Source organism: Bos javanicus, chromosome 26 (genome assembly GCF_032452875.1).
Source record: "Bos javanicus breed banteng chromosome 26, ARS-OSU_banteng_1.0, whole genome shotgun sequence".
NCBI lineage: Eukaryota > Metazoa > Chordata > Mammalia > Artiodactyla > Bovidae > Bos > Bos javanicus.
In genome coordinates, this window is record NC_083893.1 from 2521981 (window position 1) to 2546540 (window position 24560).

Consider the following 24560-nt stretch of genomic DNA (forward strand, 5'->3'; position numbering starts at 1 on the left):
GTTACCCTCAGTTCAGTTCAGTTCAGTTCAGTCACTCAGTCGTGTCCTACTCTTTGCAACCCCATGAATCACAGCACGCCAGGCCTCCCTGTCCATCACCAAATCCAGGAGTTCACTCAGACTCACGTCCATTGAGTCAGTGACGCCATCCAGCCATCTCATCCTCTGTCATCCCCTTCTTCTCCTGCCCCCAATCCCTCCCAGCATCAGAGTCTTTTCCAATGAGTCAACTCTTCGCATGAGGTGGCCAAAGTACTGGAGTTTCAGCTTTAGCATGATTCCTTCCAAAGAAATCCCATCTCTAACTTTCTTGAAGAGATCTCCAGACTTTCCCATTCTGTTGTTTCCCTTTGTATTGATTGCTGAGGAAGGCTTTCTTATCTCTTCTTGCTATTCTTTGGAACTCTGCATTCAGATGCTTATATCTTTCCTTTTCTCCTTTGTTTTTCACTTCTTGTCTTTTCACAGCTATTTGTAAGGCCTCTTCAGATAACAATTTTGCTTTTTTGCATTTCTTTTACATGGGGATGATCTTGATCCCTGTCTCATGTACAATGTCAGGAGCCTCCTTCCACAGTTCATCAGGCACTCTATCTATCAGATCTAGTCCCTTAAATCTATTTCTCACTTCCACTGTGTACTCATAAGGGATTTTATTTAGGTCATACCTGAATGGTCTAGTGGTTTTCCCTACTTTCTTCAATTTCAGTCTGAATTTGGCAATAAGAAGTTCATGATCTGAGCCACAGTCAGCTCCCAGTCTTGTTTTTGCTGACTGTATAGAGCTTCTCCATCTTTGGCTGCAAAGAATATAATCAGTCTGATTTCGGTGTTGACCATCTGGTGATGTCCATGTGTAGAGGCTTCTCTTGTGTTGTTGGAAGAGGCTCTTTGCTATGATCAGTGTGTTCTCTTGGCAAAACTCTATTAGCCTTTGCCCTGCTTCATTCTGTACTCCAAGGCCAAATTTGCCTGTTACTCCAGGTGTTTCCTGACTTCCTACTTTTGCATTCCAGTCCCCTATAATGAAAAGGACATCTTTCTTGGGTGTTAGTTCTAAAAGATCTTGTGGTCTTCATAGAACTGTTAAACTTCAGCTTCTTCAGTGTTACTCATTGGGGCATAGGCTTGAATTACTATGATATTGAATGGTTTGCCTTGAAAAAGAACAGATATCATTCCGTCCTTTTTGAGATTGCATTCCAGTATTGCATTTTGGACCCTTTTGTTGACCATGATGGCTATTCTATTTCTTCTAAGGTATTCCTGCCCACAGTGATAGATATAATGGTCATCTGAGTTAAATTCACCCATTCCTATTATTGTCTACATTTTATAGAACCTGGGGTCTTAAGAGTGTTAGGTTATAACTTTATGTGGAATATGAGCAGTGACCATACAGAACCAGTTATTTTAGCCACTATGTTACACTGACTGTGAATATACCACAGATTGAGATATTTCTTTCAAACATGATAACCAGGTATAGCAAATTAAATATAATAATGCAAGTAAAGTAATAAATACTCATTGAGCAACTTTTTATTGTCCTGCTGCTGCTGCTAAGTTGCTTCAGTCATGTCTGACTCTGTGTGACCCCATAGACAGCAGCCCACCAGGCTCCACCATCCCTGGGATTCTCCAAGCAAGAATACTGGTGTGGGTTGCCATTTCCTTCTCCAATGCATGAAAGTGAAAAGTGAAAGTGAAGTCACTCAGTCGTGTCCGACTCTTAGCAACTCCATGGACTGCAGCCTACCAGGCTCTTCCATCCATGGGATGTTCCAGGCAAGAGTACTGGAGTGGGGTGACATTTATTGTCCTAGAAAAATATAAATTATGTGCTGGATTTCCTGACACTTTAAAAAAACTGATATTCTGTATTATTTGTTTTTGGTGCTGTTCTTCAGTCACTCAGTCATGTCTTTGAAACCCCATGAACGGCAGCATGCTAGGCTTCCCTGTCCTTCACAGTCTCCTGGAGCTTGCTCAAACTCATGTCCATCGAGTCAGTGATGCCATCCAACCAACTCATCTTCTGTCGTCTCCTTCTCCTCCTGCTTTCAATCTTTCCCAGTCAGGGTCTTTCCAGTGAAGAGTCAGCTCTTCACTTCAGGAGGCAAAAGTATTGGAGCTTTAGCTTCAGCTTCAGTCCTTCAAATGTGTATTCAGGGTTGATTTCCTTTAGGATTGACTGGCTTGATCTCCTTTCTGTCCAAGGAACTCTCAAGAATCTTCTCCAGAACCATAGTTCAAAAGCATCAATTCTTTGATGCTCATCCTTCTTTATGGTCAAATTCTCACAACTGTACATGACTACTGGAAAGCCATAGCTTTGACTTTATGGACCTTTATCAACCAAGTGATGTCTCTGATTTTTAATATGCTGGGGTTTTTTTTAATTTATTTATTTTAATTAGAGGCTAATTACTTAACAATATTGTATTTGTTTTGCCATACATCAACATGAATCAGCCACGGGTGTACATGTTCCCAATCCTGATCCCCACCTCCCACCTCCCTTTTGTCATACATTTTCTTCCAAGGAGCAAGCACCTTTTAATTTCATGACTGCAGTCACCATCTGTAATGATTTTAGAGCTCAAGAAAATAAATTTTGTCACTGTTTCCATTGTTTCCCCACCTATTTTCCATGCAGAAATAGGACCATATGCCATCATCTTAGTTTTTAGTTTTAAGTTAGGTTTTTCACTATCTTCTTTCTCCTTCATGAAGAGTCTCTTTAGTTCCTCTTCATTTTCTGCCATTAGGGTGGTGTCATCTTCATATATGAGGTTATTGATATTTTTCCTGGCAATCTTAATTTCAGCTTGTGCATCATTGAGCCTGGCATTTTGCAGATGTAATTTTCATTGAAGTTAAATAAGCAAATGACATTATACGTTCATGACATACTCCTTTCCCAATTTTGAACCAGTCCATTGCTCCACATCTGGTTCTAACTGTTGCTTCTTGACCTGCATACAGGTTTCTTAGGGGGCAGGCAAGGTGGTCTGGTATTCCCATCTCTTTAAGAGTTTTCCACAGTTTGTTATTACTGGAATTATATTTGGATGTTTTGAAAATATCTTGGAAATAATTTTATGTTTTAACCAATGCAAATAAACATATATATTATTTTTCATTTTCATATTTTATTATCCTAGGGTTATAATCTAACCCAAATGAAATTTAACCAAATCTAAATAATTTTAATGATAGACCTCAGGCAATTTTCTCATTATCTACACAAACTATAACTGAATAATGGGATGGCAAGTTTTGTGTGTGATTTTTACATCTACCTTGTTATTCACTTTAGTTTTTGTTCCAATTTTGATTCAGTGTGAAATAGTGACTATAGCATGCAAATTCATAACTGTGTTATGGCTCAGTTTTCATATCTCTAAAATGCTCATGAAAGTATATGGTTATGGGGTAGTCTGGAGAAATTAATGAGATAATGTGGGTAAAGCACTGTTGTCAGCATATAGTTGTTTTTTAATAAGATGCAATACAGTGATTTTTAATAAGTGATTCTATCAATGAGTTTATAAGCCATATTTGATATTTCAACTCTCTCTCTTTTGACTACATTTGTTGCCTTGAAATTCTCCAGCATTGTCCCCTTTCCTTATTTGTCACTATACATTTTACAGACATTGAGCACTTATTGAACTCTCAGCATGTGTATAGTGTTTGATATATAAAATCTTCACTGGCCTTGTACATTTACTACATTTGATTAACAATAAAAAGCATTATTCAAGTTAGACCAAAATATCACAAGCATCCTTTGGTAAGGTATTATAAAGAGGGAGAACAGGGTGTATGTCTTTCTTAAGTACATTTTATCCATGGGGATAGTGATGCATCAAGTGACATACCCATGAATAACAAGATAAATTTACTGAACACCCTCTTCCATTTCTAATGCTATAAATATTATAAATTATAGATTATTCCTGGCTTCCCTGGTGGCTCAGATGGTAAAGAGTCTGCCTACAATGCGGGAAACCTGGGTTTGATCCCTGGGTCAGGGATATCCTCTGGAGAAGGAAATGGCAACCCACTCCAGTACTGGAAAATCCTATGGATGGAGGAGCATGGTAGGCTATAGTCCATGGGGTCACAAAGAGTAGAACATGACTGAGCTACTTCACTTTCACTTTAATTCCTTAGTAATCTTTTCTGCAAAATATTTCTCTATATTGTCTGGCTTGGACAGTTTTCTAGATTTCTCAATTTCTTCTCATTAGGCCTTTTTTGTTCGTTTCTCAAATCATAATACAACAAAACTTAGCAAAGGACAGGTGCAAACTATTTGAAGCTTCAAGAGATTCAAGAGATATTGTTTTGATGGATTCAGTAGAGGGAAATCCCAGTAACTGTTGGTTTGGGAAGACGTTGTCAACTGTATTTGGCATAGAATTGAGCAGCATAACTTATTCTGCACTTCAGTTTAGATAAATACCCATACATGCAAACATATATACAAAAATGGTTTTGAGAGGAAGCTCTCTAAGTTAAAGAAAAGGTTTCTATAAATGAAAGAAATAGTCTTTCTTTTGGCATGATATGTTTGACTGCTCTTTAAAATTTCTTGTTAAGCTGGATGTAAATGTAAATTTGAACTGTCAAATTGAGACAAATGACTGAATATTTTAGCATTTTTAAATATATGCATATTCATAAATACAGTTGTGAAATTAGAAATCCAATAAAAGTGTCTTTGCTTTACATTCCTTGATAACTATACCCCTTTTCCATTTATGCGTTAAAATCTAATGCTGCACACACTCAACTGTAACACATTTGAATTGCTTTTCATCAAAGATTATTCAGCTTTCTAGCAACTATTGGGATTAGGAACTAACATCTTAGTTGCATTACTTTCCTATTCATGGAGAAGGGATAAACATAGAAGAAAGCAGGGGCAGGAAAAGCAATCAAAATATAAATTCTCATTTCAGAAATAAATGAGTTAATGGCAAACATATGAATAGTACAGAAATCAGCTCACAGTAAATGCTAAATATTAATAATTATTAAAGTTACTCAGGTGACATCCAGGCCCTTCTCTGTTTCTTGAGGTATAAGTAAAAATGCCTGAAATGTCCCTAGTTCCATAAATTTTGGATGTCTAAAACTATTGAAATAATTTTGTTTCACATGTAAATATAAATTTACATTTAAATTTGCAGTCAAAGGTTATTTTATTTTTCTTCTGTATTCTTCATCCTCTCATATTTCATAACAGATAGAGAGTATTCAATTTAGTTGCACCAAAGCAACATTTCAGGTAAAAGCATAATGTCTTGGGTATTTTAAATCAATATTTTTTTAAATTCAATTGATGTAAATCTTAAAGATTTTGTTATTTTAAGCAATAAATAAATTTAATTCTAAATTACAAAGGTGTTAATATTGTTATCAATTATGAAGAATTAACAGAAATAAAACAAACAAGATTTCAATCTGGTTTCATATCTAGTGTAAATTAACCAGAGAAATATCATGGAGTGTCTAGAAAACTTTACCATCCAGAGAAGGTGTAAATTAAGTAATTAGAAATTAGAAAGCATCAGATATGTGTGTGTGTGTGTGTGTGTGTGTGTGTGTGTGTGTAGAATAGGAGATAGCCAAAAAATAAAGGGAAAATGCAGATAAAGTGTTGCAATGAAAAAATTCACTTGGGAAACAGAAACCTGCACAGTATGCAAGGCAGTGAAACTGCTTCTTACCCTAATACTGACTTCCGACTTTTGCATTCCAGTCCCCTATAATGAAAAGGATATCTTTTCCCGGGAAGATTTGGGAGAATGGCGTTGAAACATGTATAATATCATGTATGAAACGAGTCACCAGTCCAGGTTCGATGCACGATACTGGATGCTTGGGTCTGGTGCACTGGGACAACCCAGAGGGATGGTATGGGGAGGGAGGAGGGAGGAGGGTTCAGGATGGGGAACACATGTATACCTGTGGCAGATTCATTTCGATATTTGGCAAAACTAATACAATATTGTAAAGTTTAAAAATAAAATAAAGTTAAAAATAAAAGGATATCTTTTTTGGGTGTTAGTTCTAAAAGGTCTTGTAGGTCTTCATAGAACCGTTCAACTTCAGCTTCTTCAGCATTATTGGTTGGGGCATAGACTTGGATTACTGTGATACTGATGGTTTGCCTTGGAAACGAACAGAAATCATTCTGTTGTTTTGAGATTGCATCCAAGTACTGCATTTTGAGCTCTTTTGTTGACCATGATGGCTACTCCATTTCTTCTGAGGGATTCCTGCCTGCAGTAGTAGATATAATGGTCATGTGAGTTAAATTCACCCATTCTAGTCCATTTCAGTTCGCTGATTCCTAGACTCTTGACATTCACTCTTGCCATCTCTTGTTTGACCACATCCAATTTGCCTTGATTCATGGGCCTGACATTCCAGGTTCCTATGCAATATTGCTCTTTATAGCATCAGACCTTGCTTCTATCACCAGTCACATCCACAGCTGGGTATTATTTTTGCTTTGACTCCATCCCTTCATTCTTTCTGGAGTTATCTCTCCACTGATCTCCCGTAGCATATTGGGCACCTATTGACCTGGGGAGGTCCTCTTTCAGTATTCTATCATTTTGCCTTTTCATACAATTCATGGGGTTCTCAAGGCAAGAATACTGAAGTGCTTTGCCATTCCCTTCTCCAGTGGACCATATTCTATCAGCCCTCTCCACCATGACCCGCCCATCTTGGGTTGCCCCACGGACATGGCTTAGTTTCATTGAGTTAGATAAGGCTGTGGTCCTAGTGTGATTAGATTGACTAGTTTTCTGTGAGTATGGTTTCAGTGTGTCTGCCCTCTGATGCCCTCTTGCAACACCTACCGCCTTACTTGGGCAAAGACTAATAGAGTTTTGCCAAGAAAATGTACTAGTCATAACAAACATCCTCTTCCAACAACACATGAGAAGACTCTACACATGGAAATCACCAGATGGTCAACAATGAAATCAGATTGATTATATGCTTTGCAGCCAAAGATGGAGAAGCTCTATCCAGTCAACAAAAACAAGACCAGGAGCTGACTGTGGCTCAGGTCATGAGCTCCTTATTGCCAAATTCAGACTGAAATTGAAGAGAGTAGGGAAAACCACTAGACAATTCAGGTATGACCTAAATCAAATCCCTTAAGATTATACAGTGGAAGTGAGAAATAGATTTAAGGCACTAGATCTGATAGATAGAGTGCCTGATGAACTGTGGAAGGAGGCTCATGACATTGTACATGAGACAGGGATCAAGATCATCCCCATGGAAAAGACATGCAAAAAAGCAAAATGGCTGTCTGGGGAGGCCTTACAAATAGCTGTGAAAAGAAGAGAAGTGAAAAGCAAAGGAAAAAAGGAAAGATATAAGCATCTGAATGCAGAGCTCCAAAGAGTAGCAAAGAGAGATAAGAAAGCCTTCCTCAGTGATCAATGCAAAGATATAGAGGAAAACAACAGAATGGGAAAGACTAGAGATCTCTTCAAGAAAATTAGAGATACCAAGGGAACATTTAATGCATAGATGGGCTCGATAAAGGACAGGTATGAACCTAACAGAAGCAGAAGATATTAAAAAGTGGTAGCAAGAATACACAGAGGAACTGTACAAAAAAGTCTTCACAAACCAGATAATCACGATCATGTGATTACTGACCTAGAGCCAGACATCCTGAAATGTGAAGTCAAGTGGGCCTTAGAAAGCATCTCTAGGAACAAAGCTAACAGAGGTGATGGGATTCCAGTTGAGCTATTTCAAATCCTGAAAGATGATGCTGTGAAAGTGCTGCACTCATATGCCAGCAAATTTGGAAAACTCAGCAGTAGCCACAGGACTGGAAAAGGTCAGTTTTCATTCCAATCCCAAATTGGAATTTGGCAATACCAAAGAATGCTCAAACTACTGCACAATTGCATTCATCACACACGTTAGGACAGTAATGCTCAAAATTCTCCAAGCCAGGCTTCAGCAATATGTGAACAGTGAACTTCCAGATGTCCAAGCTGGTTTTAGAAAAGGCAGAGGAACAAGAGATCAAATTGCCAACATCTGCTGGATCATGGAAAAAGCAAGAGAGTTCCAGAAAAACATCTATTTCTGCTTTATTGACTATGCCAAAGCCTTTGGCTGTGTGGATCACAATAAACTGTGGGAAATTCTGAAAGAGATAGGAATACCAGACCACCTGATCTGCCTCTTGAGAAATTTGTATGCAGGTCAGGAAGCAACAGTTAGAACTGGACATGGAACAACAGACTGGTTCCATATAGGAAAAGGTGTACGTCAAGGCTGTATATTGTCACCCTGCTTATTTAACTTATATGCAGAGTACATCATGAGAAAGCCTGGACTGGAAGAAACACAAGCTGGAATCAAGATTGCTGGGAGAAATATCAATAACCTCAGATATGCAGATGACACCACCCTTATGGCAGAAAGTGAAGAAGAACTAAAAAGCCTCCTGATGAAAGTGAAAGTGGAGAGTGAAGAAGTTGACTTAAAGCTCAACATTCAGAAAATGGAGATCATGGCATCTGGTCTCATCACTTCATGGGAAATAGATGGGGAAACAGTGGAAACCGTGTCAGACTTTATCTTTTTTGGCTCCAAAATCACTGCAGATGGTGATTGCAGCCATGAAATTAAAAGATGTTTATTCCTTGGAAGGAAAGTTATGACCAACCTAGATAGCATATTCAAAAGCAGAGACATTACTTTGCCAGCAAAGGTTCATCTAGTCAAGGCTATGGTTTTTCCTGTGGTCATGTATGGATGTGAGAGTTGGACTATGAAGAAGGCTGAGCGCTGAAGAATTGATGCTTTTAAACTGTGGTGTTGGAGAAGACTCTTGAGAGTCCCTTGGACTGCAAGGAGATCCAACCAGTCCATTCTGAAGGAGATCAGCCCTGGGTGTTCTTTGGAAGGAATGATGCTAAAGCTGAAACTCCAGTACTTTGGCGACCTCATGCGAAGAGTTGACTCATTGGAAAAGACTCTGATGTTGGGAGGGACTGGGGGCAGGAGGAGAAGGGGATGACAGAGGATGAGCTGGCTGGATGGCATCAGTGACTCCATGGACGTGAGTCTGGGTGAACTCCGGGAGTTGGTGATGGACAGGGAGGCCTGGCGTGCTGCGATTCATGGAGTCGCAAAGAGTCGGACACGACTGAGTGACTGAACTGAACTGAACTGAACCCTAATACTGAAGGGACAATGGCCAATCTCTCTTACAGTTGTCTATCTACTACCCTGAATTATATCCTGACATCAATAGGTAGTATATCTTTATTTTCATGTTGGATAGTGTGCACAGGAAGTAGAGAGGCAGGTGGCTTTGTGGTCAGAGTGCCAGTGACAGCTTAGATTCTGCACTCCCTTTCCATCCTGCCTTATTTATTTTAGAGAAGAATCACTTTAGTTAAGGGAGAGAAAAATGACACAACACAAAATTTATTTACTTAGTGTATAAAAAAGGTAAAAATGTATAGCTATATGACTCCAGAATATCTGATCTTTGACAGGAAGCACAGGGGAAGATGCCTGCTGGGGCCGCCTGCTGCAATACAGTGATGTATTCTGAGAGTTTACTTTCACATTTCTTAACTTTATCCCTGTCACTTTAGATGAGGATGTTTTGAACCTACCATCTGCATGTTGTAGGCAACATTCACTTCAATAAAATCAATATAATGTCACACTGGTATATTTCTGACTCTGTCAGTAACCAAAATAAGCTATTTTTACCTTTAAGTGTGTTCCAGTTTCTCCCATGGTGAAAAATATGAGCTCACTTCTTAACAACTGGAATGATGTGAGTATAGCACATTCTTCTAAAGGTCAGAAGGAGGATATAAGTCAGAAGCTTCACTAGATGAATTTCAGAAGTTTAGACAGAAACATATTTTAATTGGATTAAATAGGTTACAGTACTAGTAAATTTATTTCAGGTCCTTCATGCTGGTATAGGAACTGTGCAATTTAACAGTGAAAAAAAAGTCTATGGGCAAATTTTAAAATCATTCTAAAATAGAGAAAAAAGGCTTATGTTTGCTTATCTAGACTTCATATATATTCTGGTTTTTGTCATTCTTTTTGTTACTTTCCTGCTTCTCCTTCTTCTTTCTTATTCTTCACAAAATTCAATGTTTGCTAAATGGGAAGCACAGATGAATTATCATTTTGGAGAATTTTTCTTAAAGTGACACACATAAGATCTATTCCAATGATGTTTTTATGTTTTCTTTGACTCAACTTTGGGGAAATCTTTCTATTTGGGTTTTAATTAATAATGTAGTAAGCAAGAAAATAGCTCCCAAATACTCTAATCCATAAAACCAATTAATATCTTATGGCCCCCCCCCCCAAAAAAAAAGGCTTTGCAGATATGATTTTAGACCTTGCACTGGGGATGTTATTCTCAATTACCTATTAGGCCCAATATAATCATAAAGTCCTCATAAAGAAAATAGGGTGACTAGAGAGTTAGAGAAGATGTGATAACAAAAACGGAGGTTGTTGGAGTAATACCATTGCTGGAAGAAGGCCAGGTGTCAAGGAATGAGGGCAACTTCCAGAAGCTAAAATAGGCAAGGACTGGTTTCTGCCCTAGAGCCTCCAGAAAGACATTTGCCTAGCACTACTTTGATTTTAGCACCCCAGTACTCATTTCCTGATGCTGATGCTGAAACTCCAATATTTTTGCCATCTAACATGAAGAATTGACTCATTAGAAAAGACCCTGATGCTGGGAAATATTGAAGGCAGGAGGAGAAAGGGACGACAGAGGATGAGACAGTTGGATGGCATCACCAACATGATGGACATGAGTTTGAGCAAGCTCTGTGAGTTAGTGATGGACAGGGAAGCCTGGTGTGCTGCAGTCCATGGGGTAGCAAAAAGTCAGACACCGCTGAGCACATACACATACAATTAAGCCACTACATTTGTGGTAACTTTATATAGCATCAATAGAAATCTAATACAATCGGTAATTCATTTTGAGCCCTAGACCATATTTGTGTGTGTTAGTCACTCAGCTGTGTCCAACTCTTTGCGACCCCATGGACTGAAGCCCACCAGGCTTCTTTGTCCGTGGGATTCTCCAGGCAAGAACACTGGAGTGGGTTGCCATTTCCTTCTCCAATGCTTGAAAGTGAAAAGTGAAGTCACTCAGTCATGTCCCACTCTTAGTGACCCCATGGACTGCAGCCTACCAGGCTCCTCCATTCATGGGATTTTCCAGGCAAGAGTACTGGAGTGGGGTGCCATATTTAGTTTTAATTAAAAAATCATGTAGTTCACAGAAGAGTGTTTAGATAATAAACAGTATAGAAAGAGGAATGTTTCTCCTTTTATAGAGAAAATAAAATAACATACACATTGTTTTTTCAGTTGCTCAGTTGTGTCTGACTCTTTGCGACCCCATGCAATGCAACATGCCAAGCTTCCCTGTCCTTCACTCTCACCCAGAGTTTGCTCAAATTCATGTGCATTGAGTTGGTGATGTCATCTAACCATCTCATCCTCTGCCACCCCTAAGTAGAAATGTCTTCACCCTCTGACACAACCTGTAAGCCACTGTTCCCCATTATTTAACTGCTTTTCCCCCCTCATTTTATAGCATGAAGCAGAAAACTGGGTAAATCTGAGAGTGGTGTGAATAGCTGAGATTTTAATTAACAGAAATCTTATCAACACAGCACAGTGACATTGTCACATATATACCTGTGACAGAAATTTCAGAGATGCTACTGGGGAATGAGGACCCAGGAAGTAAAATAGATGTATCTGAGTTTTGAGCAGCCAATACTCTAATGCAGAAATAAGACTCTTCCATAAAGAAGTTTGTTTTTACTGGTGATTCTGGTAGGTCAGAAAAAGGGTGAAACACAAAAGCAATAAAAAAAAAAAAAAAGTTAGCTAAGCAAAAGAGAAGAGACATTCGCATCAGACAGAACAGAGAAATATTCTTTTCCACATGTGGTTTGAGATTTTACCAGTTTCTTCATTGTGAAAGATTACAATTCAAAAACCGATCTTATTTATTCTTCATCCTTGTAAATATGAGGACTCTTGGAGACTTCTTTTAGTCTATGAATTTTAATCCTTTACTATTACCTTTTTCTTTTGATGTTTAAATTGTCCCATATTTGCAACAAGCTAAATTTCAACCTTCTACAAAACAAATGGCTTGAATGAAAGTATCAACATGTTGAAACAATATAATTTAGTAATCATCTTAGATTAGATGAGAATAAAGAGATGTGGTATCAGAATACAATACATGTCCAATATTATTTTTCCTTACATGACTTTATTGTGATAATTAATAAAATCTGAATAAACCCTATAGACTAGGAAATAGTATTATACCTGTAATGAAGAGTGAATAGAGAATCAGATGTTCAGGGGCATACAAATATCTGGAGTAAAGCATCATAAGGAGTAAAATAAAGAGTACTCCTGGACTTTGATAGTTATCTATGGGCCTTACTTGAGTGTTAAAAGAATGCAGAGATAAAATGAAGGGGCATTCACAGTACTATTTGTTTAACAAAATATAATCTTGTCTGTTTTTATACTTACTTGGATTATAGTAGTATGTAGGGTTATCAGGTTTTGCTGTTGTTGTTAAGTCATGTTCAATGCTTTGTGACTCCACAGTCTATAGCACACCAGACTCAACTGTCCTCTGCTATTTCCCAGAATTTACTCAGATTCATGTCCAATAAGTCAAATGCTATCTAATGATGTCAGCCTCTGATGGCCCCTTCTCCTTTTGCCTTCAATCTTTCGAAGCATCAGAGTCTTTTCCAATGAGTAGACTCTGCATCATGTGCCAAAGTATTGGAGCTTCCCCTTTAGCACCAGTCCTTCCAATTAATCAGCCAGTTCAATTGTTCAGTCGTGTATGACTCTTTGTGAGCCCATGAATCGCAGCACGCCAGGCCTTCCTGGCCATCACCAACTCCCGGAGTCCATCGAGTCAGTGATGCCATTCAGCCATCTCATCCTCTGTCGTCCCCTTCTCCTCCTGCCCCCAATCCCTCCCAGCATCAGAATCTTTTCTTTTTTCTTTTTTTTTAAATTTTGTCCTCTGTTTTATTTCAATTTTAATAGTTGATAATGCCAGTGGGTGAATTTTTTTTAAATTTTATTTTATTTTTAAACTTTACATAATTGTATTAGTTTTGCCAAATATCAAAATGAATCCGCCACAGGTATACATGTGTTCTCCATCCTGAACCCTCCTCCCTCCTCCCTCCCCATACCATCCCTCTGGGTCGTCCCAGTGCACTAGCCCCAAGCATCCAGTATCGTGCATCGAACCTGGACTGGCAACTCGTTTCTTACATGATATTTTACACCATACACAAAAATAAACTCAAAATGGATTAAAGATCTAAACGTAAGACCAGAAACTATAAAACTCCTAGAGGAGAACATAGGCAAAACACTCTCCGACATACATCACAGCAGGATCCTCTATGACACACCTCCCAGAATATTGGAAATAAAATCAAAAATAAACAAATGGGACCTAATTAACCTTAAAAGCTTTAGTACATCAAAGGAAACTATTAGCAAGGTGAAAAGACAGCCTTCAGAATGGGAGAAAATAATAGCAAATGAAGCAACTGACAAACAACTAATCTCAAAAATATACAAGCAACTCCTACAGCTCAACTCCAGAAAAATAAACGACCCAATCAAAAAATGGGCCAAAGAACTAAATAGACATTTCTCCAAAGAAGACATACAGATGGCTAACAAACACATGAAAAGATGCTCAACATCACTCATTATCAGAGAAATGCAAATCAAAACCACTATGAGGTACCATTTCACACCAGTCAGAATGGCTGCGATCCAAAAGTCTACAAATAATAAATGCTGGAGAGGGTGTGGAGAAAAGGGAACCCTATTACACTGTTGGTGGGAATGCAAACTAGTACAGCCACTATGGAGAACAGTGTGGAGATTCCTTTAAAAACTGGAAATAGAACTGCCTTATGATCCAGCAATCCCACTGCTGGGCATGCACACTGAGGAAACCAGAAGGGAAAGAGACATGTGTACCCTAATGTTCATTGCAGCACTGTTTATAATAGCCAGGACATGGAAGCAACCTAGATGTCCATCAGCAGATGAATGGCTAAGAATCTTTTCCAATGAGTCTTCTCTTTGCATGAGGTGGCCAAAATACTGGAGTTTCAGCTTTAGCATCATTCCTTCCAAAGTAATCCCAGGGCCGATCTTCAGAATGGACTGGTTGGATATCCTTGCAGTCCAAGAGACTCTCAAGAGTCTTCCCCAACACCACAGTTCAAAAGCATCAATTCTTCAGCTCTCAGCTTTCTTCACAGTCCAACTCTCACATCCATATATGATCACTGGAAAAACCATAGCCTTGACTAGACGGACCTTTGTTGGCAAAGTAATGTCTCTGCTTTTCAATATGCTATCTAGGTTGGTCATAACTTTTCTTCCAAGAAGCAAGTGTCTTTTAATTTCATGGCTGCAGTCACCATCTGCAGTGATTTTGGAGCCCCAGAAAATAAACTCTGACACTGTTTCCACTGTTTATCCATCTATTTCACATGAAGTGATGGGACCAGATGCCATGATCTTCGTTTTCTGAATGTTGAGTTTTAGGCCCACTTTTTCACTCTCCACTTTCACTTTCATCAGGAGGCTTTTTAGTTCCTCTTCACTTTCTGCCATAGAGTGGTGTCATCTGCATATCTGAGGTTATTGATATTTCTCCCGGCAATCTAGATGTCAGTTTGTGCTTCTTCCAGCCCAGCGTTTCTCATGATGTACTCTGCATATAAGTTAAATAAGCAGGGTGACAATATACAGCCTTGACATACTCCTTTTCCTATTTGGAACCAGTCTGTTGTTCCATGTCCAGTTCTAACTGTTGCTTCCTGACCTGAATATAGGTTTCTCAGGAGGCAGGTCAGGTGGTCTGGTATTCCCATCTCTTTCAGAATTTCCCACAGTTTATTGTGATCCACACAGTCAAAGGCTTTGGCATAGTCAATAAAGCAGAAATAGATGTTTGTCTGGAACTCTCTTGCTTTTTCAATGATCCAGAGGATGTTGGCAATTTGATCTCTTTTTCCTCTGCCTTTTGTAAAATGAGCTTGAACATCTGGAAGCTCATGGTTCACGTATTGCTGAAGCCTGGCTTGGAGAATTTTGAGCATTACTTTACTAGCGTGTGAGATGAGTGCAATTGTGTGGTACTTTGAGCATTCTTTGGCATTGCCTTTCTTTGGGATTGGAATGAAAACTGACCTTTTCCAGTCCTGTGGCCACTGCTGACTTTTCCAAATTTGCTGGCATACTGAGTGCAGCACTTTCACAGCATCGTCTTTAAGGATTTAAAATAGGTCAACTGGAATTCCATCAACTCCATTAGCTTTGTTTGTAGTGATGCTTTCTAAGGCCCACTTGACTTCACATTCCAGGAAGTCTGGCTCTAGGTGAGTGATCACAGCATAGTTATTATCTGGGTCATGAAGATCTTTTTTGCACAGTTCTTCTGTGTATTCCTGCCACCTCTTCTTAATATCTACTGTTTCTGTTAGGTCCATACCAGTTCTGTCCTTTATCGAGCCCATCTATGCATTAAATGTTCCCTTGGTATCTCTAATTTTCTTGAAGAGATCCTTAGTCTTTCCCATTCTGTTGTTTTCCTCTATATCTTTGCATTGATCACTGAGGAAGGCTTTCTTATCTCTCCTTGCTACTCTTTGGAGCTCTGCATTCAGATGCTTATGTCTTTCCTTTTTTCCTTTGCTTTTCACTTCTCTTCTTTTCACAGCTATTTGTAAGGCCTCCTCAGACAGCCATTTTTCTTTTTTGCATTTCTTTTCCATGAGGATGTTCTTGATTCCTGTCTCCTGTACAGTGTCACAAACCTCCGTCCATAGTTCATCAGGCACTCTATCTGTCAGATCTAGTCCCTTAAATCTATTTCTCACTTCCACTGTATAATCATAAGGGATTTGATTTAGGTCATACCTGAATGGTCTAGTGGTTTTCCCTACTTTCTTCAATTTCAGTCTGAATTTGGCAATAAGGAGTTCATGATCTGAGCCGCAGTCAGCTCCTGGTCTTGTTTTTGTTGACTGGATAGAGCTTCTCCATCTTCGGCTGCAAAGCATATAATCAATCTGATTTTGGTGTTGACCATCTGGTGATGTCCATGTGTAGAGCCTTCTCTTGTGTTGTTGGAAGAGGGTGTTTGCTATGGCCAGTGCATTTTCTTGGCAAAACTCTATTAGTCTTTGCCCTGCTTCATTCTGTACTTCAAGGCCAAATTTGCCTGTTACTCGAGGTGTTTCTTGATTTCCTACTTTTGCATTCCAGTCTCCTATAATGAAAAGCACATCTTCTTTGGGTGTTAGTTCTAAAAGGTCTTGGAGGTCTTCATAGAACCATTCAACATCAGCTTCTTCAGTATTACTGGTTGGGGCATAGACTTGGATTACTGTGATATTGAATGGTTTGCCTTGGAAATGAACAGAGATCATTCTGTCGTTTTTGAGATTTCATCCAAGTACTGCATTTCAGACTCTTGTTGACCATGATGGCTACTCCATTTCTTCTGAGGGATTCCTGCCCACAGTAGTAGATATAATAGTCATCTGAGTTAAATTCACCCACTCTCGTCCATTTTAGTTCACTCATTCCTAGAATATTGATGTTCACTCTTGCCATGTGCTGTTTGACCACTTCCAATTTGCCTTGATTCATGGACCTAACATTCCAGGTTCCTACACAATATTGCTCTTTACAGCATCGGACCTTGCTTCTATCACCAGTCAGATCCACAACTAGGTATTGTTTTTGCTTTGGCTTCATCCCTTCATTCTTTTTGGAGTTATTTCTCCACTGATCTCCAGTAGCATATTGGGCCCCTACTGACCTGAGGAATTCCTCTTTCAGTATCTTATCATTTTGCCTTTTCATACTGTTCATGGGGTTCTCAAGGCAAGAATACTGAAGTGGTTTGCCATTCCCTTCTCCAGTGGACCACATTCTGTCAGACCTCTCCACCATGACCCGCCCCTCTTGGGTGGTCCCACACAGCATGGCTTAGTTGTATTGAGTTAGACAAGGCTGTGGTCCTAGTGTGATTAGATTGACTAGTTTTCTGTGATTATGGTTTCAGTGTCTGCCCTCTGATGCCCTATTGCAACACGTATCGTCTTACTTGGGTTTCTCTTACCCTGGACGTGGGGTATCTCTTCATGGCTGCTCCAACAAAGCACAGCCGCTGCTCCTTACCTTGGACGAGGGGTATCTTGTCACCAGCGCCCCTCCTGACCTTGAATGTGGAATAGCTCCTCTAGGCCCTCCTACGCCCAAGCAGGCACTACTCCTTGGACTTAGGGTTGCTCGTCTTGGCTACCGCTCCTGGCCTCGGGCATGGGGTAGCTCCTCCCCGCCGCCTCCCTTGGACTCGGGTCAGGGGTAGCTCCTCTCGGCTGCTCCTGCGCTGTCGCAGCCTGGCACTCTCGGCCGCTGGCCCTGATCTCAGACATGGGGTAGCTCCTCTCGGCTGCCACCCCTGACCTCGGACATGAGGTAGCTCCTTTCGTCCATTCCTGCGCCGTCATAGCCTGGCACTCTCGCCCGCTGCCCCTGAGCTGGGATGTGGGGTAACTCATCTTGGCCTCTGCCCCTCGGGCATAGGGTCCTCCCGGCTTCTGCACCTGACCTCGGATGTGGGGTAGCTCCTCTCAGCCGTGCTCTGTGCGCCATCGCAGCCGCCCACGCTCTGCAGTGCTTTTTGAGCCCAAGAAAATAAAATCTGTCACTGTTTCCACTTTTTCCCCCCTCTATTTGCCATAAAGTGTTTGGACCAGATTCCATGATTTAGTTTTTCAAATGCTGAGTTTCAAGCCAGCTTTTTCAATGTCCTCTGTTGCCACCATCAAGAAAGTCTTTAGTTCTTCATTTTCTGCCATTAGAGTTTTATCATCTGTGTATCTGAGGTTGTTAATATTTCCCTCAGCAATTTTGATTCCAGCTTGTAATTAATCCAGCCCAGTATTTTGCACCATGTATTCTTCATATAAGTTAAATAAGCAGGGTGACAATATGCAGCCTTGCCATACTCCTTTCCTAATTTAGAACCAGTCAGTTGTTCCGTATCTAGTTTTAACTGTTGCTTCTTGACCCACATACAGGTTTCTCATGAGACCAGTAAGGTTCAGCTATTCCCAACTCTAAGAATTTTCCACAGTTTGCTGCAATACATATAGTCAAAGTCTTTAGCAAATAAAAATACAAGAATTCCACTTAAATTTGAATTTCATCCAGCCATAAAAGTTAAAGAAGCACTGATTCTTGGTGCAAAATATATAAAAGTTGGAAACGTTAAGCTAAGAGAAGTCAGGCACAAAAGGCTACATATTACATGATCTCATGTACATGAAATGTACAAAATAGGCAGAATTTACAGAGACAGTAAATCAGTGGTTACTAAGAGTTGATTGGAAAGAAGGCACGGGTAGTGAGTACTAATTGGTTTAAAGTTTGTTTTGGGGGTAAAAAAAAATGTGCTGGAATTAGTAGATATGATTTCACAATCTTATGACTATTATAAAACCCACTAAATCGAATACTTTGAGTAAATTCTGAGGTGTATGAGGTATATCTCAAAAGAATCCTAATAAAAATTTAAACAAAACAAATGTGTGCATGTGCACGCAAACACACACACACCTATAAGCTGACCAGATTTGGTCAGCAGGCCACAGACTGCCAACGCTTGCCCTATACAAGAAGTTCTTGTCCCAGACAGTACATCAGAGGCAAATTGAGAACCTTTAAAAATGCTGATGTGAGATTTTCACTTCTATGATGCTGATTTAGTTGATCTAGTGTGGAGCTTGTTTGTGCTCTTCAGGTGATTCTGGTATGCAGCCATGATTGAGAAAAAATGTTGATGATCTTGAGAAGTGTTTCTAGTTTCAGGTTTAACTCAGATCTTTTGTAAATTTGTGGTAGGCAGAATAATGGCTGGCTAAATGTCCAACTCTGAATCCTGAAACCTGTAAATGGCAAATTACTTTATACTGCCAAAGGGACTTTGCAGATGTGATCAAGTTTAGAACACAAAGATGGGGAAATTTTCTTGGATTGTTCGTGTGGCCCAAGCTAATATCATGGGTCCGTAAAATCCTTTTTTGGCTGTGATCAGAGGAAGATGTAACTATAGAAGAAAGATTAACATGTAAAATATCATGTATGAAACGAGATGCCAGTCCAGGTTCGATGCACGATACTGGACGCTTGGGGCTAGTGCACTGGGACGACCCAGAGGGATGGTATGGGGAGGGAGGAGGGAGGAGGGTTCAGGATGGGGAACATATGTATACCTGTGGTGGATTCATTTTGATATTTGGCAAAACTAATACAATTATATAAAGTTTAATAATTAAATAAAATTTTTAAAAAAGAAGAAAGATTAAAGAGATATGAATTTTCTGGTTTTACAACAGGAGGAGGCTATCAACCAAGAAATGTGAATGTCTCCTAGAAGCTGGGAAAACTATGGAAACAGATTCTCCCCTAAAGCCTCCAGGAAGGAACATAAGTTTGGTGGCATCTTGAATTTCACCCTTGTTGAACTTCTAACCTACAGAATCTCAAGATAAAAATTTATGTTGTTCTAAGTCAAAATAAAGTTTAATTTTAAATTTAAAAATATCTTTTCTTTTTTTTTCTAAGTGTAATTGTATTATGTGCAATATTTGGGGCATATTTATACTAAGTTTTATGAGTTTTTTTTTAAATTTTCAATTCAAATTTAATTAATTTTTCTGCCTTTTACCTGGTGACCCTACTAGCGTGTTTATTGAAAAAAATCAACTGAAATGTCTATGCTTTTAGAATATTAGTTTATAATAGATTTGTTGAATCTTAAAATGGTTCACATAAAATACATTTATAAACAATACAATTAATTAATTTGTCATTCTTTTGGTGATATGGAAAATCTTACAGTTACTTGCTTGTGATAAATCTGAAAAAAATGAATGTTCACCTTAAATTCCGTTTTAAAAATATTATAGATACTTATGATCATAAAATTTTTAAAAAACCTTCACTTTTTAATCATGAGTGCTAATAAAAATATGTGTCAAATACATACTAAGTTATTCTATATTACTGGGACTTCTTTCATCAATACAAAACTCCAAATGAAACAGAACTTCATAAATCACTGACTTCATTAGCATGAACTCAAATTTTCACTTGACTTCTCAAAAATTAATTAAGAGAGTTAAAAAATATTAAAGTAATACATAATGTAAATGTGGTTTCTCTCTTTGGAGATTTAAGTCATGGTAATGTTTGTACCTTGGGAAAATGGGTGATGGAATTTTAAAAGCAAGAATATAAATCAATAGCCTTGTCATTTTTCTGAAAGACTACTACACTAATGACAGCAATACTTTTTAAATGACTGTTCTGAAATGTGTGGAGATGAGCCTTAATAATTTAGCTATTTCTTTATAAATGTGATCTCCTTCATCTATGAGAATTAAGTTAGTTCTCCAACACTATCATCAGTGATGTTCCTGTACTAATTCATTCCTGCCAACTGTCTTAATTCTACCTCTGATGAACAACAAATGATAGACTGCTCAGACTTGTTGGGGGTATCTAGATATGTTACAGTGACCGCATAAAAATAAAAAGAGCTCCCCAAAGCTTGATTTCTTTAGAATCAAGGTTTTTCTACCTACAAGATTCATAAGTTTTCCAAGTTATCAGAAGTCTTATTTTGCATTATAAATTTCACAAGTATAGTGAAATAGAAATGCATAAATCGGTTGAACATGTGACCCCAGACATAAAGTCAATACAACAAAGTTACACATTTTCAAGCTTGGAAATGTACTGGGGTGTTTTGTTAATTTTTTCTTTTTGCTTTTGAATTGTACACCTGTTACTGAAGACTTCACTGTATCTTGCATTTTCACTGCAAATTTGGGAGTGGCTCTACATCCCTGGTGGCTCAGATGGTAAAGTGTCTGCCTGTTAGGGAAGCACACTGATTGAAACCGCCTACCCTGGCCAGACACCATAATAACCATTTACATGAGTTGTTTTATGACAGGAGATCCTGATAAGGAATACAGAACTAATAAGCCACCACCAACCTGAAGAGTTTGGGAAAGGTCAAAAGGAGACACCGCGTGTCTGTCCACTTCCCAAAATCCCTCTCGCTAACATCCATCTTGGCTGAGCGATGCGTGTGCCACTGAAAAGACTCTGAATTAGAGTGGCCAAAGACCACCTGGAAACTAATCCCATCACCATAAAACTAGACTGTGAGCCACGCGGCAGAGCTGTTCTCCTGGGTTCCCTTACCCTACTGTTCTTCACCTGGGTGCCCTTTCCCAATAAAAAATCTTGCATGGTCAGCACATGTGTCTTCTCAGACAATTCATTTCTGAGGTTAGACAAGGACCCCTGGAAGGGGTCCCCCTTCCTGCAACAAATGGCGACTCTGATGGGGGTTCTTCGCTGAGACTGACATCCTGACCACTCCGGGTATTCAGAGGCCAGCTTGCCTGTCAATGGACCAGACACAGCAGCCACAACTGGGACCCTTTTGTCCCTGGTCTCCTCCTGATATGGACAACTGGCCAGAGTGCCCCAACCGGTAAGGAACAAGAGACTTTATTGACCTCTCTCCCCTTCCCTCTCTCTTTCCTTTCCTTAACCCTTCCTATCCTTCCCCGTTTTTCTAGTGTCCTTGTCCTGGATACAGGAATCTGGTTGAAGGGCTTCAGCCTAAGCTGAGGATTGGAGACTGATCACCTCCTCTTGGCACTGAACTCAAATTCTGGTTCTGATTTCTGGTAGGGCCGAGTTCCAGTCCTCCCTTCTCTGGAGGCCCAGGGTAAAGTCCCATAACGACAGGGTATCTGCAGGTGGCAGGAGACGTCTGTAAGGCCACCCCTTTTGCCCCCCCTCTCCCTCCTCCTCCCCCTTCTTCTTTCAACCTGGCTTCCTTTCCTCCCTTTGAAATCTTTGAAGACTTGAGATATTTTCCTTTACTCTGAGAGACTCTATTCTTGTATTTAAGCGAGTGTCTGATGAAGACTGCCAGGTTTATATGTGTGTGTGTTAACTCTGTGTTCTGTGTTGTGATTTTTGATGGCCATTTTGCTTTGTCTGGCCACCATTTGGTTTAGACCTGCAGCCATTTTGTTGGAAATTTATTTTCTTTCCCTGTGCCTTGAGACCAGGGCTCTCAAGAACACTTATCTAGACCATCTCTAACTCTTGAGATTGAGGGAAAAGGGGAAAAAGACTTTAAAATTTTTACTTATTTCATATTTCAACTGTTTTTTTATAAACTAGTAAATTTTACATTGTGTTCATTGGAAGGACTGATGCTAAAGCTGAAACTCCAATACTTCGGCCACCTCATGTGAAGAGTTGACTCATTGGAAAAGACTCTGATGCTGGGAGGGATTGGGGCAGGAGGAGAAGGGGATGACAGAGGATAAGATGGCTGGATGGCATCACCAACTCGATGGACATGAGTTTGGATAAACTCCGGGAATTGGTGATGTACTGGGAGGCTTGGCGTCCTATGATTCATGGGGTTGCAAAGAGTCGGACACGACTGAGCGACTGAACTGATCTGAATATCTAATTCATGACTAAGCTTGGAAAATGAAGCTAGATCTTACACTATGTCTGTCTAAATATGTCTTGGTATGTCTTTGTCTCTGGGTAATATTTTTGAGGTTAATTTGTCAATGAGCTCTATTTAATTGACTTAAAAAAAGGTAAATGTTTACAAATCAAATAATTCTAAATTAAACAATAAATTCCAGGTTCATGTGAACTGGGAAATATTCAGTATTAAATACCTTGTATTAATTTTTGTTTGTTGACCTATCTAATATAGACATGTCTTAGAATAATTAACATTAAGTAAAATATTTTCATTGTACCTAAGTTTAATATAAGTTAAATATTATATCTGTTACAAGTTTGTCAACAAGAAGATTACCTTGAGTAAAGAAACTTCTAAAAAATATAAATGAGATATGAACTTTTATATAAACTCTATTAAAAATAATTATTCTTTAATATCTGTCTAAAATAGTCTCTCCAGATTGGTATAACTTAAATTTCTAAGGGTTGTGCCAAGTGTGCTAAGTGTTGGAACTCTATTGAATAGTTAGGTCATTTCCAAATAAAATAAGATTTTGAAATATTTACTACTAAATACTAATTTCCTTTTACAGAAAAACTAAAGACATTTGGGACTATAAATGAATAATGTTTGGTGCCATCCTAAAATGTTCTAAGAAAGCAAGGGTTTAAATAATTATCACTGGTATTTAGGCTCACCAATCTATAAAATGCTAATATATAAGTTAGTTCTTGGTTGCTAAAGAAAAGTAAGAAGTGTGATTTCAGTAAAAAAAAAAAAAGAAAAAAGGTATTAAAAAATACTAAAAAGAGTATGCATGATCAGGATTTTCTAAAATTGAATTACAATTAGTTAGATAAATAGATTTTGTTAGAAATGACACAGCCATAAGAAAACTGGTTAGAGTCAACTAGGTCCAAGATGGTGGAGTTGACTTTCACTAGACCTTGAGCCTTGATATTTATGCCTATTGTGACATATCAACAAGCTAAATGATACACCCATCAATATTGACTAAATCTGACCAGATGTTATAAACGCTTTTAATTGATCTTTTCAATAAAACTTCCTAAATAAAATTCTTTTAAAGCTCTTTTGACCTCTAGCTAACTTTGGGGTGCTTCAAAGGTCCCCTGAAACATACCAAAGAGAGATATTAAACTGTGTTTATTTGGTTGGTTAAATTACATAAAAAAGATTATCAAATGAGTAATAAATCCACTCATGTTATAATGTATAGTAAAATTACTAATACAGATATCCTGGAAATTTTATGGTGTTCTTAACATTTTAATATGTCCTAGTCTTCTAATGAAAAACCTGATGACTTCACAAAAGTTAACAAAGAACTCAATGAACCAGAAAATATGCTTATAACTTTTAAGGTTTCTATCTAAAAAATTACAGGTTTGAATCTTGTGTTTTCCAGGACTAGGGAAAACCTTCCTCTCAAACTACTTATGAAAATAATTTGGTAAAATTACACGTTATAAACAAGACAATTATATTTTCTCTCTAACTGACTCCTCCAGATTTTAAAACTCTTAGGTTTCCAGTAAGTTTATCAAATGAGCTAAGAAGGTTATCTCACTAACAGGAACAAAACTCTCAAGGAATTTTTGAGACCTTAAAAAAGAAACAAATTCACCTAGATTTATTAGGCAAAATCTGTGATAAACCTTTGGTGTCAGTTTCCCAGCCCTGTTTTATTTTAAAAGTTCAGTCTGAGATTCTATAAATGTTTCAGTGAAATAAAAAGTCGATAATCAATTATGGTTATATAAATCATCAGACCAAAATTAGT